The sequence below is a fragment of the Pavona decussata genome, unplaced genomic scaffold (genome assembly GCF_977016875.1).
Source record: "Pavona decussata unplaced genomic scaffold, jaPavDecu1.1 SCAFFOLD_224, whole genome shotgun sequence".
Classification (NCBI taxonomy): Eukaryota; Metazoa; Cnidaria; class Anthozoa; order Scleractinia; family Agariciidae; genus Pavona; species Pavona decussata.
Genome location: NW_028145629.1, coordinates 79,215 through 95,564, shown reverse-complemented (window position 1 = coordinate 95,564; position 16,350 = coordinate 79,215). Strand labels below are relative to the sequence as shown.

General features: G+C 39.1%; 2 long non-coding RNA genes across 3 annotated transcripts; both read right to left on the bottom strand.

The window, feature by feature from the left end:
* Positions 1-540: 540 nt before the first annotated feature.
* Positions 541-3,044, bottom strand: LOC146458969 (uncharacterized). The gene is made up of 2 exons (XR_014858086.1): positions 2,885-3,044; positions 541-1,806 (listed from the first exon to the last, which is right to left on the bottom strand). It is a non-coding gene; the product is annotated as an uncharacterized LOC146458969 (long non-coding RNA).
* Positions 3,045-4,639: 1,595 nt separating this feature from the next.
* Positions 4,640-11,711, bottom strand: LOC146458968 (uncharacterized). Of its 2 annotated transcripts, XR_014858087.1 has the most exons (6): positions 11,534-11,711; positions 10,479-10,574; positions 8,728-8,838; positions 5,945-8,604; positions 4,902-5,829; positions 4,640-4,674 (listed from the first exon to the last, which is right to left on the bottom strand). It is a non-coding gene; the product is annotated as an uncharacterized LOC146458968 (long non-coding RNA). The 2 variants fall into 2 exon arrangements; XR_014858088.1 differs by lacking the exon at positions 4,640-4,674 and having other exon boundaries at positions 5,163-5,754.
* Between the last annotated feature and the right edge of the window lie 4,639 nt (positions 11,712-16,350).

Below are 16,350 nucleotides of genomic sequence, written 5' to 3'. Positions count from 1 at the left end.
TAAATAGATCAACAGATTGTCCGAATGGGAACGTGTTAGAATTTGGTGTTGGACGTCCACTAACTATAATTGACTCAGAGGCAAATCATTTAGCTTGGACGAGGGCTTAGATCAAACACAACCTCTTTTCATTTCTGCTCTCGTTGCATCCAATCTTTACAATTTGTCCAACATCAAAATTGAACATCGCTGGCCTTCGAATGTCGTTATTTTTAAAGATATTAAATAATAGAACAACATAAGACGAGGCTGGTGTAACCTGCGTTACAGTCATTCCGGAGAGCAAAGGAAAGCGATCAGAAGCCAGGGCGTATGGACTATTTAATTTCAAAACTGGCACAAGAAGAATCCACAGGAAAATACGTTCCACAGGCAAGCTATAGTCTGCAAAACGGGCGTTATTTTATTCTAATGTTTTTTGTTTTGCGTTATTCAAGCGAGCAGAGGCAAGCTTGCCGTTCGCTTGAAAAACGCCAAAAAAATTAAAATAAATAAATAAATAACGCCTGTTCAGCAGACTACTGTTGCTAAATAGCTGCATTTTATTTGATATTGACTGATCGCATGTGTGCTCCCGGAAATGACTGCTACTCAAGTTACAGTGGTCGAAAACATTTTTATTAATTTTAAAATCATTCTCATTTACTATGTTGCACATCTACCTTACACCGAATAATATCGCGAAAGTTCACAAGTACATTATTCTATTTTAGTTGTATAGCTCTACGTACATATAATTTCTCGTGAGTAACAACAACCGAAACTCTTTGAAGTGTCACTATAACTGAAATCAACGAGTTCATAGGCTGACTGAATTTTCCGGAAATAGGCCAGCGCAGTTAATTTTTTAACTGGTGCAGCATTTAACAAGTTAGCAAAATCAGCAAGACAAAGGACAACCAAATTTTACAGGAATCCACATTAATAAACTTTAATACCCCATACTTAAAAGAACCATTAATATACTAAGGTGTGCCAGGCTCCGCGGGATAAATGGGCATTTTAATTTTAAAATTAGTTTTAAATTATTAATTTTATTTTACTTTTCAGTTTTAGTTTTAATTTAATGTTTATTTCATTTTAATTCCTTTAAAATTTAGTGTTTAAACTTAAATAATGAGGATTCCTGTAAACATTTTCTTGCCCTTCATTTTATGTTTTGAATTATCTCAGTCGAAAAATTGGTGGCCTAAGACGAACTAAATCTAGTGGTGAAAACGCTTATTGATTCACGAGATCATTGTAAAACATGGGTTAACGTTAAATCCTACGTTCAGTGAGATGCAGGAAAATGGGTCCAGGAAATTACACTAATTCCGCCAAATAAAAGGGCCTTCCTTTTTACATTCACGAAATGCTTACGCGAATTCAGGGTGCTAACGAATGATCGAGGCACAAACTGTTGTCAGGCCACTGACGCGGTATTACATCCAAAAGTTTCACCTATAGATCTACTGTATAGTAAAGTAACTAAAGTTGTTTCATTTTCAAAGAGGAAAAAAAGTCCCTTTATCAATGTTTGCTCACTGTCGCTGTAGCCAAACCGCGTCTCACGGCAAAAGTAATCGTAGCAGTCGTAATAACCACTCGGTGGTCTTTCCGCAATGTTATTTCGCAGTGATGGGAATCTGGTTATGGAATGTCCCTGTTCAGTTCAGGCTACGCCATTTTCGTCTTGAGATTTAAAGACATTCGGTGTTGATTCTTAACCAAGGATGTAGAGTGAAGGCTGGCTGAAGAATGTTGCTGTTCAGTTTTCACCCGGATAAACTAAAACTTCGTGAGACTTCAACCACAGAAAACACCCTAAAAGGAAAGAAGCAGAATCGGAATTGATTGTAAGTCTGATAATTGTTGATTGATAATTAATGCATTGGTACATCCATTAACGTTGAACTTTATTGCTACAGCTTAGGAGCGTAAGACAATCAAGAGTTTTTTTAGACTGATAGTAGGCCTGTGTCACTGACTGAAACATTAATATTCATTTATTCACCAGGCTTCAAATACAACATCTCATTTCTTACAAACATGTTCTGCCAAACCATGAAACTATTTTAGACCATTTTCCATACCCTCTCCCAATTGAGACGAAAAACGGCACAAGTCTCTACCCTACTCCAATACTAGCTCAATGGAACACAAACCTCTTTTAAAACTAAAATTATCCCCGTATTTTCTCAATTTAACGCCGGCCTCGTATAAACGTCGGGTCAAAACTGCTAATTTTTAAATAAACACCGGGAGCGTTTGATCGAGGTCCCTGCGTTTATTTGCGGTCTAGTATATTCTCTTGAATAGCACTGCTACAACATACTAGTACTTCATGCTGCTTTATTAATTTCAATAAACGTTCAAAGAAAACTGACGTAATATAGCTAGGATGGATGTTGTACAACAAAATAAAACATAGCAATGCTCGTTCGTGTCGTATTACTAAAAACGTCCCTTCTTGTTATATGCGTCCTTTGGGAAGCTTTCCCAGGCCGAAGTTCTTTCAAGACAGCTGTGCCTTGAAGGTCCTTCTTGTTTATATTCTGTTTGTTACAAATCTTGATTGCAACATAAACGCGCCGTCTGCGTCATGGCAAACTGCCCCTGGGTCTCCGAGGATGGTAATAAGAAATTGGCCTGAAAAAATGTCAGAAGACTACATTTTATCAATAAACGCCGGACCTCGATTCAGGAACGCCGGTTTTCAAGGGCGGGACCAAAACTGCTGATTTCGTAATAAACACCGGAGACCTTTAATCGAGAAAATACGCGGTATCTACTGGCTTGCTATAATACTCTTCTCAAAATCTAATGAAACAAGAGTCAGACTCTTTTGTGCTGCGCATGCCTTATAGTTAAATAAGTGAGGAAGTACACTACCCCAACTAACCTTCAAGAAAGAGCCGATGGCGATAACCGCTTACTACTGCTCCTTCATGATAGTTCACATTAGAAGAAAACATTCATCCATCCTTCGTCAGCTTTCCCTCGTGTTTCTATGATAGTAACTCCGCGGATAGTTGAGGTAGTCTATCTGGAGTAGTCTTTCCTAAAAAGGAGGATAATACCGTATTTACTCGAATAAGCGCCGCGGCGCTTACTTAATTTTTCGTGTCTCCTGTGCGGCGCTTATTCGAGGGCGGCGCTTATTTGAGGGCGGCGCTTATTAAAAGGCTCATACCACAAAGCCAAAACATTTTGATTGTACAAGCAAACGCTGACAATCTCCTTACTGCAACAGTTACAGGGAAAAGAAAGAGGGAGGTTGGGCTTCTCTTACCGGCAAAGTTTACAGCCTTCACGCAAGAACTGAAGAACGCGAACATTTTGAAGAGAGAACTAACTGAAAGAGCATCAAGATATACTCACTTCCAACTGAAAACATCACTATTGATGAAAATAAATCCCCATTGTTGGCTTAGAACCGCATTGCAGCGATTACAGTGTATTTTTATCATCTTATGGAAATACTCAAATAATCGCCGCACCGGTGCTGCGGCGCTTATTCGAGGGCGGCGCTTATTAACCATTCCGCTTCATGTGCGGCGCTTAATCGAGGGCGGCGCTTGTTCGGGGGCGGCGCTTATTCGAGTAAATACGGTAGTCTATATTTTTCCAATAAAGTTCCCATTTTAATAGGGCGGTTAAAGAAGAATTAAGTGAGGATATACTGTGAATACAGTAAGAGAATTTGATACTTTTTTTAAAAAAATTCCATGAGACTGATAGGCTTGTATTCATTGATCACACTTCAGAATGGGAACTACCAACTCAAGAACTACAAGAAACTGTTTGGTTGAATAACCAGTTCAACAAGCTAAGAAAATGTACCGCTCAGAAAACGAAAGTCCAGGGCACACAGCGCAGATCTATGGTCAACTCAACGGCCGGAAGATGACAGCAAACCATAGCAACACACCTTGCAAATCTAAAATTGTGTCAGTAAATTACGAACGTGTGTATACTTGATCGTTAACAGTTAACAGACTTTCATTCCTATGGCAACAAATAAAAGAGGTGCAGAAGAAAAAAGAGCAAGAAACGTGCTGTTTAACCAGCTCCGGGCTTGATAACTCAGATGGGTGAAGAAACTGTTTGAAACTCTTTTTTGAATATATCTACCCAGTTTGAAGTCACGTGATTGGCAACTATTTTACACTTTCCCGTATTTAATGCTATTTAGCTATTACAGTTTATCGTTTCCTTCCATTAAAAGCCTTGCTGCTGCCTTAATATTTCGGGTACTTAGTGACAGTGCAAAGGAATGCAAGAATTACAAAGTAATCGACTAACGAAAGTACGGCTTTCCATACTTGTGTCCCAAGCTGGAATGCGGACGAAATGAGTCACTCACTGATAATACATCATTCTTATTCAATCACAAGCGCGGCTTAAAGTATACCATCATATTTATTCCATTGCGCATATGCCACACATTGACATTCAAATCCAAAGCAGTATACAGGCTGTTTGTCCAACTTTTACTACAGTAGTTTAATAGCCTTAGCTCCTGCGCGTCTCCTGTATAGCTCAGTAGTAGAGAATTTCAACGTAGAAATCGGCTCCATTTCTCATAGGAGGACTCAGATGTTCTCTTTCAGAGTATGCCTCAGTCTCTTTCACTGAATAAATACATCATTTTCATTCATTCACAAGGCTTATGGAAAACCATCACCTTTACTCACATTTAGCTCTGTGGTAGAGCATCCGAACTAGTAATCGTCTTAGGTTCAACTCCTCATAGGAGCACTCGGATTTTCTTTTACCGAAAGTGCCTCAGGGACATTATTCGCTAAAGAATACATTATTCTCATTCAATCACCAGGCTTAAAATATTCAAAACCAAGCAGTATGCAGGGGGTTTGTCCCATGAACCTACGAAGTATCATGTCCTTTTGCTCCCACACGTCTCTTGTGGCTCAGTAGTAAAGCATCCGAACTAGTAATCGGAAGGTCTTAGGTTCGAATCCTCATAGGAGGATTTTCGAGTATAGCTCAGTGTCATTCACTGAACAATACATCATTCACCAGGATTAAATTATACGATTTAATGATATGGAGCTCTGTGGTAGAGTATCCGAACAAGTAGTCGGATGGGCTTAAATTCGACTCCTCAAAGAAGGACTCGGATATTCTGATTCCAAGAACAGTTCATTCTCATTCATTCATCGGGATTACAGAAAAACATCAGATTTAATCACATGTACCTCTGTGGTAAAGCATGTGGATTAGTAATTGGAAGTGCTTAGGTTAGACTCCTTATAGGAGGGCTCGCGGTTATCTTGTTTCCGAGTATAGCTCAGTGTCATTTCATTGAATAACACATTATTCTCATTCATTAACCAGGATCTAGTATATCATCAGATTTAAACACATAGGAGGACTTGGATATTCCGCTTCAACCTATATCTCAGTGTCATTTTGCTGAATAATAATACATCATTGCCATTTAATCACCAGGATTAAAGTATACCATGAGATCTAAACACATGTAGCTGAATTGTAAACTGGCGTCCGAACTACCCATCGCAAAGGCCTTTTTTCCACTCCTTATAGGAGGACTCAGATATCCTATTTCCAAGTGTTGCTCCGTGTCAGTAATTGGACGGGCTTTTTTTCGACTCCTTATAGGAGGACTCGGATATCCCATTTCAAAGTGTTGCTCCGTTTCAATAATCGGAAGAGCTTCTTTTGGACTCCTTCTAGGAGGACTCGGAAATCCTATTTCTGAGTGTTGCTTCGTGTCAGTAATCGGAAGGGCTTTTTTCGACTCCTTATAGCAGGACTCGGATATTCTAATTCCAAGTGTTGCTCCGTTTCAGTAAGAGGGATATCCTACTTCCGAGTGTTCCTTCGTGTCAGTAATCGCAAGGGCTTTTTCTCGACTCCTTATAGGAGGACTCGGATATCTTATTTCCAAGTGTTGCTCCGTGTCTGTAATAGGAAGGACTTTTTTTCGACTCCTTATAGGAGGACTCGGTTATTCTATTTCCAAGTGTTGCTGCGTGTCAGTAATCGGAATGGCTTTTTTTGACTCCTGATAGGAGGACTCGGATATTCTATTTCCAAGTGTTGCTCCCTGTCAGTAAGAGGAAGGGCTTTTTTCGACTCCTTATAGGAGGACTCGGATATTCTATTTCCGAGGGTTGCTTCGTGTCAGTAATCTGAAGGGCTTTTTTACGACTTCTTATAGAAGGACTCGGATACCCTATTTCCGAGTGTTGTTTCGTGTCAGTAATCGGAAGGGCTTTTTTTCGACTCCTTCTAAAGTGGACTCGGATATCCTGTTTCCGAGTGTTGCTCAGTGTCAGTAATCGGAATGGCTTCTGTTCGACTCCGTATAGGAGGACTCGGATGACCTGTTTCGGAGTGTTGGTCCATGTCAGTAATCGGAAGGGCTTTTTTTCCACTCCTTATAGGAGGACTCAGATATCCTGTTTCGGAGTATTGCTCAGTGTCAGTAATCTGAAGGGCTTCTGTTCGACTCCTTAGAAAGAGGACTCGGATATCCTATTTCCGAGTGTTCCTCAGAGTCAGTAATCGGAAGGGCTTTAGTTGTATTTCTTATATAGGAGAACTCGGATATCCTGTTTCCGAGTGTTGCTCAGTGTCAGTAATGTGAAGGGCTTCTGTTCGATCCCTTATAGGAGGACTTGGACATCCTATTTCCGAGTGTTGGTCAGTGTCGGTAATCGGAAGGGCTTGTGGTCGACTCCTTATAAAGAGGACTCGGATATCCTATTTCCGAGTGTTGCTCATTGTCAGTAATCTGAGGGGCTTTATTTGTATTCCTTATATAGGAGGACTCGGATATCCTGTTTTCGGGTGTTGCTCAGTGTCAGTAATGTGAAGGGCTTCTGTTCGACTCCTTATAGGAGGGCTCGGATATCCTATTTCCGAGTGTTCCTCTGTGTCAGTAATCGGGAGGGCTTTTGGTGCTCTCCATACAGGTGAACTCGGATATCCTTTTTCCGAGTATAGGTCAGTGTGGATGTCTTTCACTGAATAATATATCATTGCTATTCATTCACCAGGATTATGGTATACCATCAGATTTAGTCATATGTAGCTCTTTGGTGGAGCTTCCGAACAGGTAATCGGAGGGGCTTAAGTGCGATTCCTCATAGGAGGATTCGGATATCCTGTTTCTGAGTGTAGCACAGTGTCCTGAGTAATCGGAAGGGCTTCAGTTCGAAATCTTACAGGTGGACTCGGATATCCTGTTTCTGAGTATACGTCAGTGTTGATGTCTTTCACTGAATAATATATCATTGCCTTTCATTCACCAGGATTACAGTACACCATCAGATTTAATCACACGTAGCCCTGTTGTAGAGCATCGAACTATAAATCGGAATGTGTTAGAGTCGACCGACTTACTAGGGCCCCTCGGGTATCCTTTTTTCGAGTACAGTTCTGTGTCTTTGACTGTATAATACATAATTCTTAATATAACGTTGCCTTTTATTTTTTACTTGAGCTATTTGATCTTTTTAAATTTTTTTTCTTTTTTTTTTTCTTTTGCATAGTACAATAATTTTCCGTAGTTCAATTTCATTTTTGGGAGTTAATGTGATTCGTATTTCCTAAGATTATGTCGACATTAACCCAGGAAACTTGTAAAGGAAATTCAATATTACTGATTAAGACTCTTGCAGCTGCTTAACTAGTTTTATTAATTTTGGTAGACATACCTGTGAAGCGTTAGATATCCCTCAACATATCTATAATCTGTAAACACAGCTGTTAGTAAAACATGGGGCTCCATAGCCCAGTCAGTCGAGAACGGCTTCTACGTCATAACGAAACTCGTTTTGGTTAACATCCTGGCTTTTTAAGTGAAGCCACTTGAACTGTATCACATTTTTCTGCATATCCCGTGTTCCATAAATAATGGTTTTAATATTCCCTTCTACTGCAAAGCAACATCTCCTTCTCAGGAACCGCAAGATGAATTTAAAACTAATGCTTAGGTAATTTGGTTTCCGCGAAAATTGAAAAAATTGTGACCCCCGCTTGACTACAGACGGTCCTCTGGAACCAGCCATGAACTCTCACACAGCGACCCAGTATATTGCCTGTCACCCTAACAGATCACGGTACAGTTAGTTGCCGGTATAACCCGGCCTGTATTCAACAGAGTTGACTACTGTACCTGTGTGCAATGCCTGCTGAGTGCATACGGCAGACCGGGATGGGTTGATCATCACAACTATACGGGCCTCGGGAAGCGCGAAAGTAAGACAAGCACCAAGTGGAGCGCGCGAAACCCTCCACCCAGCTTGGGGTCATGTGGTTGGCAACTATTGGCCACCTTTCCGTATTTGATAGTATTTTTTAGTCATAGCTTAGAGTTTGGTTCTGTCGAAAGAGATGTTGCAGTCTTAAACTTACTGTGCTAGGTAAATACGTGCCGTTGGCTTAGTGTTTGGCCTGTCCAGCCGCGAGTGGTTATTTTGAAAAGACTTTTCGTTATTCCTCCCTCCTGCAGTGTATTGGACACTTACGATACAGTGATTTAGAGGTTGTTCTCCACAAAATATTAATACTGACCTCTAATATTTACCTTAAAAGTGTTGTGGAAAGTAGCCCATTTTCGTGAAGGTCAACCTAAAAAGGTAAAAAATATTGGTTAATAAAGATCTTGGGGGTTGTTAGTTGCCTTAGTTTAAGCTGAGGTGTCTAAATTTCCCGGGCTCGGTTGAAAGCAGCACTAAAATAAGAATAGTATACCTGTTTTGAATCCTGGTTTATATGTAGCTAATCCATATGGATTCTTGGTTTCTTCTTATGATATATATCCGTCATCACAAGTTCGTTTTTCTTGCGTGAATACTCGAGTACCTGCGAAAAGCAAAATAATAAAGAATAAATGAATAAATACATAAATCAATATATAGCTAGTGACGATGATGATGATAATTATTACTATTATTATTATTATTATTATTATTATTATTATTATTATTATTATTGTTGTTATTATCGTAATGATGATAATTTCTTCCCCCTCCTACTTGTAATCTGTTTCTCTCTCCCTCCTACTCTGGAAGTTTGTGTTGTGGTAAACACGCATCGAAAAATTGGGACAAGGAGGATTGGGACCAGGCGATAGCGTCTCGCCCCACCCCCTACTCGTTCACACCCCTATTGTAGCTCGCCTTCGATGGATTGATTAACCCTCGAGGGATCTTAAGAGAAGAAGGGGGTCTGCAAGCAGTCTATCCCCCTCCTCACACAAGATGATCATAGACGAAATGCTCACAGTAAAGCTCACGACAAATTTGGACAAGTGGTTGTGCAGGTTAGAGATACGACACAATAAGGACCACAGGATACCAAAAAGGCGACGTGTTAGGGAAATATGAATAAACAAATTAATTAATTAATTAATTAATTAATTTAAGAGTCGAAGTATTCAGCACTAACGCTATAAGTCTGTTAAATAAATACACAAACAGAACATAACATTTGTTAAGAATCCCAACAGGCGGGAAGCAAACCAGTTGGCTATTTACAAAGCGTGGTCTTGGATTTGAAAACGGAGCTACCGTGAAACAAATCCAAGCGGTCAGAGCGGGACTTGAACCCGGGACCTCCGGATAACAAGTCCGGCGCCCTAACCACTACGCAACGCAGCCTCTCTATATGTATGTATACATGTAAAATAATAATATTACCATGCTTGAAATATACCAATATACCATGCTTGAAATATCATCTCCTGGCCGTCTTTGCAAAATGAAATAGAGCTACAGCTAGCAACATTTCTTTATTGTTTTCTGAATAAAATAAATTAATTCACTCGAGCTTGTTCAGCTTGTTGGATATCAGAAGATGATTATAGCCAACTTGGTCGTACGATCCTCAATGGTTGTCTATCATCTCATCCAATGCAACCCGCGCTCTTGGAATAATTGTTCAATAGTCATCATTGTCCTCATAATAATAATAATAATAATAATAATAATAATAACAATAATAATAATAATAATAATAATATTTTTTTATCTTGTTCTTATTTTATTATTATTATTATTATTATTATTATTATTATTATTATTATAATAACGATCTATTTTATTGAATAACGAATAATAAAATAAATTTTACAATCAATCAACACGACTCTAAGCGTACTGTACAAGTATGGTTGCATGCAATAAAATTCAATAACATAATTGGAAATCAATTTTTGCACACTATTTATATCGTGAAATGGATAACAACTCAAGACATTCTCAGTTTACATTGCATTATCCAGCCTAATAATAATAATAACAATAATAATAATAATAATAATAATAATAATAATAATAATAATAATAGTAATATAGTTTATTCTAGTCATTTGCAGACCATGGATATTAATAATCATAATAGAGAAATCTAGATCATAGTCTGGTATGTAGCATTATCACTGGTTTAGGCAGTGAATGAAGACTGGCAATAAACAGTCTAGCAAAAAGGCAAAAAGGACTTACATTTGTATATGCATTTTCCACGTCTGTCAACATAGTTTAGATTCCGGAATCCTTTGCTCATTTTGACTGGATGTTAAGTACTGCATTTCTTTTCAGCTAAAGAAAAATAATTAAATCAGCAATGAAAGTTTATTGCTTAGTCCCAGTTTCAAAATAGCACGTCTGCACACCCTTTTCAGAATTATCAGTGGAAGATGGGCGTCACTCCTGAGACAGTTTCTGATAGCGTATTTCCCTACCCACGGAAACTGAAGATTTGATAAATCTGAGTCAGATTCCATCTCTTTTGATAAACAAATCTTCAAATTTATATACAAACAGACTAACTGAGATGGTAATGGTAATGTTTTTTATACCGCATATATCACATATTCTCATGGCGGTTTAGAATTCTCCTGTGGAGTGGAGTGTAAAGGCGCCACTGGCAGCTGCTCTTAATCCACGTTTTGATCTCATCCACCCACTCAACCCACGCGTGAATGTGAAAGACAGATTAAATCAGATATAGAGATAGACCACCACCACACCGGGGACTACGTCCCTTACTCTTTTTGAACAGAGTGTGGGTTCTTCAAGTCCCACAGATCATTAGGAGCAAGTGTTACGTAACGGGACCTACGGTTTATCGTCTTTATCCGAGAAGACTAGAAGTCCAGCCGTTTGTAGATGTCATTACAAAGGCAGAACTTTCTCCAGTTCTAATCGTGGTGCTCATTTCAACTCTGCACAGCCTTTCCTTTTCAAGTACAAATGCCATCTTCCCGTTTTCTTCTCGTTTTTCGGGTATTCGCACAAACCAGTTTTTGAGCTAAATTATGGATATCAAAAACTGCGACACCACAGTTACTGTTCGAGTTTTAGTACTCAGTAGCGTTTCCCGTTTCGCCTTTTTTCTCCTTTTTGCTGGGATCTTTGCGGGGTATCAATAAAACGCTCATTTCGGCCATTTATATAAGAGAAATTAAGCTATTAAAGCCGCCAAGAATATCAAAATGTGTCATTGTTTACAAGACAACGACGGAAAGGACACCGTCTCAGATACGTAAAAAACTTACCACTGTAGATGTTTTTGCATCGTCGAACATTTTACATTGTATCGTTTTCTTGGCAGAAAAGACCATTTGCACACATTTGGTTCTATTGGCTTGTCTTTGCCGTTAATTAGCCCTTAGTTGTTGAGGTAAACATGAGTTGTTAATGGTCGTTTGTCGTTGTTGTTTCTTTTTTTTTTCTTTTTTGTGGAGCGCGAGCAGCGCGGCGCGCTCTTTTTCCCGCCAAAAAAGAAAACTGGTTACCAGGTCATCACGGTAAATATTTCACACGCGCAGTATAGTAGTAATGGAGAGAGTTAGAATTACGTCAGAAATGACCACGAGACCATGTTTGTTCACATTTATCGCTCGCTATTTTCAGTTTCTCAGTAAAATGATTGCGTTAGCATCAAAGGCCAAAATATTTTACACTCCTTTCATTGGTGTACTCATTTTTCCAAGAAAACATAAACGCGAATCTCTCGTTTGACGTTTCCCACAAAAGCGACTCTAAGATAAGCCATGGCCTAAATGTTATTCTTTCGATGCTTTTAGGGAGGGCCTCAACAACCTAAAATTTAACCGCCAACCGTCAAAAAGGGCAATTTTTACCGTCAACTTAAAAGCAGATATTGTTATCCATCAAATGGTTTCAAGGTTTTTTAAATACAATCGGACCTCTTTGTTAAGCGGCCACCCTGGGGACTTTGAAAACTGGCCGCTTAATAGAGGTTGGCCGTTGAATAGAGGTATCGAATACAGCACTTTACTGACAAAATAATAATTCGGGACTTTGGAAAGTGGCCGCTTAATGGAGGGTGGCCGCTTAATAGGTGGCCGCTTAATAGAGGTCCGACTGTATCACTATTTTAGTTGCTCATCCCGGACTTCAGGCTCCAAATTTCCAATTTCCATGTTCCCAAATTCATGTTCCCCAAACTTAAACCTGTAACCGTCGAAATCGGTAAAATTTAACCGTCAAAGCTACCTCCTCTCTCCCCCACTGACACCCTCTTTATGGTAATTTTACGACTTAGCTGAGCCATAGGTTATTTAATTCTCTCGCATAAATGTCCCTTATGTCCAAAAAGGAAGAGTATATTTTTGGCAGGAACAAGGGATCCATAGAGGAGCTAAATTGTTCTTCCAATTTTGTGGGGAAAATTCTTCGGATGTAGTCCTGGTCTAATCCATCCGATGATCATTCTCATCTAGGCATGGTTTTTATGATCTTATCCCACTTCATGCATCGGCTGGTTATCATAAACAACTTTGAATGTAAATATATGAAACATATCTTTTGGACTGCGGATGAAACGTCAAATAGAAGAAAGATCCTTGCAGTTAGCACGCAAATTAAGCAGTTGCGAAAAGAAAGCCTAAGAAACTCCAGGCTTGAACTTTGTTGGTCATGTAGTTAAAATTGCATCCTCGGAGACCCAGAGGCAGCTAGTCGACAGGAAGGGATTTCCGTGGGCGAAAGTTTACACAACAACGGTTGTTGTTTTTGTAAACTTGTGCCCACGAAAATCTATTCCTCCCGACTAGCTGCCCCTGAGTCTTTGAGGATGTTAAATTTGATGATGCCACAAAAGCACAAGAAGCCTGGTCCCGAGCGGTTAGAGGCGGCAGAGGAGTGAATGGATTTTAAAATACTGTTAGTGAAATCATCGTGGAGTAAAAAGTTTTCGGAGCTGGCCTAGCAAAAGCCATTTTCCTTGGTTAAAAATAAACAAACAACTGAAACCACCCAAATTAACAGAAAAGAACTCTATCTGTCTTGCCCTCCAAAGAACGCGATATTGATAGATGCCTATATGTAGTTCAGTTGTGCTTATTAATTTTGTTTCTTTTCTTTTTTTCATAAAAACTTCAAAAAGCGTTGAATATCTTATTATCAACTTTTTATATTGTAACAGAGTCCGTAACGCTCTAGCACAAGTGAAGATTTGTTCGGTAAATAAATAAATAAATAAATAAATAAATTAATTAATTAATTAATCTGAATTAATTATTTAACTAAATAAGAAAAATGATAAAATTTTACCCAGGAATGGACATAATATAATCTTAAACTTATCGGACTCTGTTATCTTCGTTATCTCGCTCTGCTCGGCAGTGATCTTTCATTACATGTTGTCAGTGCATTTAGCACCCACTTATTACTCTTTTTGAAACCGACGAAGGCCGAAGATATTCCGCCGGAGAGTCTTTTTCTAATGTAACGTAGATTAGGTTAGTTTAGAAGTAAACACACGACCCCACAAACTAACAGCTTTAAAAATCATCGTGTTTAAATAAAGATTATGTATGTATGTATGTATGTATGTATGTATGTATGTATGTATGTATGTATGTATGTATGTATGTATGTATGTATGTATGTTTCTAAGTTTTTGATAAATGTTGTGTTTTAAAGTTTTCCCAAGCCAGAGTCCGATACGTTTACGATTATATTTAATAGGTAAATAATGTTCTAATACTTACATTTGCCATCACTCAAGTCTCTTCCGAGTGTAAAGTCACGTTATCTTTTTATTCTTTCGTAGGTGGAAGAGGATGTTTGATTCGCGATTTCTGCAGCAGCGTATTCTAAAGCAAAGAGTAAATAAATGCCTATAAGAAACATGAAGAAATAAATGAAGAAACGGAGGGGGGAAGCAAATTACGTGGCTTTAGAGCACATGATGATAGAAAATTAAAACGAGCTTTGGACAGCAGCAAACTTTGCAATCCAACTGTTGACAGCCGTTAGCAACTTACCTCTATATTGGATTAATCCACCAAATCGAAGCCTTCTTCCTTGTTAAATAGACATTGCCATGATCTATTCCTATATTCTCAGGCGGGTTTCAACTGTACAACTCTTGGACTTGCATTTACGCGCGGCCTTCACGTACTATCACTCAAACCTTTCAGGTTAATCTTTCAAACTGTCCGCTGAAGTTCCAGGCAAAGTCTGGTAAACGCTTGGGAAACTTGTGCATGGGCTAACTTTTCAGAGACCAACTTTCGTTTCAAATTTAAGTTCTTTCGGTACGTAAAGCAGCAAACGAAATGTCCGTTAAGATTTTAAAAGCCAGTTTGAGCTGAGGTGCGCATGTGTGAATAATTTTTTGGTACAATTCATCTATCACGAAAATCATGAATATCCATTGTGTAAGTAAATATCTCGACTTTACATTGGAGCGTTTTTCAGTTCAGTATCGATTAGCATAATCTAAAATATTGAGATTTTTGCCACTTACGAAACAATAAAGCCTGAATAAAGCTCAATAGGCGCAAAGGCGGTCAGGTTTTTTTTGCGTTTTGAATCGGATTCAGCACGAATTAAATGAATAGTTGAAACTCGGACTTGGTCGCCAAAACGCTCTCAGGTGCTGAAAGCGTTGAGGGTGAACTGGTTTGAAAATTATGAATAAATAAATGAATATGGCAGCTTAAAATATGTGCCTTTTACTAAAGATTTTCAGACCTGACGCCCAAACGGATGTCCATATTTTTCAGCCTAAATACCAAATCCATGCCCATTTTCAGCATTTTCCCATAAATCCCTTGATACGATTTCCAGACCAAAACAGGTCGAAAACCATTTTCATTGGGAATGTTTGATTTATCAACAGAGTTGATAAGTAAAGGTAAGTTGGCCATTGGAAGAGATTCGAGTACGTGTTGACGTTTAGAGCGTACCGTAAATGATCTAATAAACGTCGGGGGCGTTTATTGAATTTCAAGGGTTCGAAGGGGGCGTTTAAAAGATAGGAGGCTAACTGTAAAAATATGGATCTATAATAACCTAAATGACAGTGCTTTAGCAGACTATCAAGTCAAACGTGAAGTAGGCCTTGTAATTCCGGGATGCTACAATGCTAGGACAAGCTGACAGAAAATTGCTGATATCCTAAGCACAGAGATCAAGAGCATCAGAGAAGAGCGCTATCCTCACTTTGAACTAGAAATTGAGCAAGACGCGACTCACACACCGGTGTAAATTAAGCAAGAACGCAAACAAATTGATTGATTGTATTGTAAATCTGTTTCTAGTTTATGTGTGGTTTTCAGGGAAGGGGGGCGTTTATTAGACAGGGGGCGTTTGTTAGAGAGGGGCGTTTAATGCAAACTTGTCAGCTTAGGGGGGCGTTTATTAGATAGGAGGCGTTCATAAGAGAGGGCCGGGGAGTTTATTAGATCATTTACGGTAAGCCCTTCGTCCTGAGCGCTAGCCCTTCGCTCTGACGAAGGGACGTCAGCACCGGACGAATCTCTTTTACAGTGGCCAATTTACCTTTGTTCATCAACTGTGTTGATAAACCAAACATTCGTTTCTATTCTTCACCAACGCAGCACAGCAGTTTTGTTAGAAATTAACCTTCTCAATATTCATTTCCACTGGGACCTTACAGGTATACCGCCCCTGGAGCATATATAAGGGAGAACCACCCTTGCGCCACCGTCACTCGGTTGGGTAGTAGTCTTTTTATATATACATGCAAGATACCCCTAATGGAGATTTCGCGGGACGCTTGATGTGGCCTCATATATTCCCATTGTATCTTCGCAGATTTTTAAAACTATCCTAGCTAATGAAATGGTTTGAGTCACAAAGATAGCGTGATGTTGTCTCAGTATTTCCTTGTGTTATGCTAGCTATGGTTATACCGGAAATTGCATTACGATAACGTAATGCCGGACTATTCTGGTCATGTGTGTTTTAGCTTATCGATGACCTTTCCTCCTCTCGTTGTGGTTCTACAACTGTCAAACAAAGCATGATTCCTTCGCCAGGAACTCTTCAATTTCCACCGTTTTCAACTTGCACCGTTTTAACTGTCGAGTGCTTT